Raw genomic sequence first — 221 nt, forward strand, 5'->3', positions numbered from 1 at the left:
TAAACTACTGTCATTTGGAGGGAAAGCTATGTTGATTTCAAGTGTTTTACAAAGCATCCCCATTTATTTAATGTCTGCTATGGTGCCTCCAAAATGTGACATTAAGGATCTGCAATAAATTATTCAATAGATTCTTTTGGCAAACTAAAGAAGAAGGAAGAAGCAAGACGGTCAAGCACATGGGAAAATGTATGTTATCCAAAGAATGAAGGAGGTTGGGC

This window comes from Lycium ferocissimum, chromosome 2, assembly GCF_029784015.1.
Source record: "Lycium ferocissimum isolate CSIRO_LF1 chromosome 2, AGI_CSIRO_Lferr_CH_V1, whole genome shotgun sequence".
In the NCBI taxonomy this organism is placed as follows: Eukaryota; Viridiplantae; Streptophyta; class Magnoliopsida; order Solanales; family Solanaceae; genus Lycium; species Lycium ferocissimum.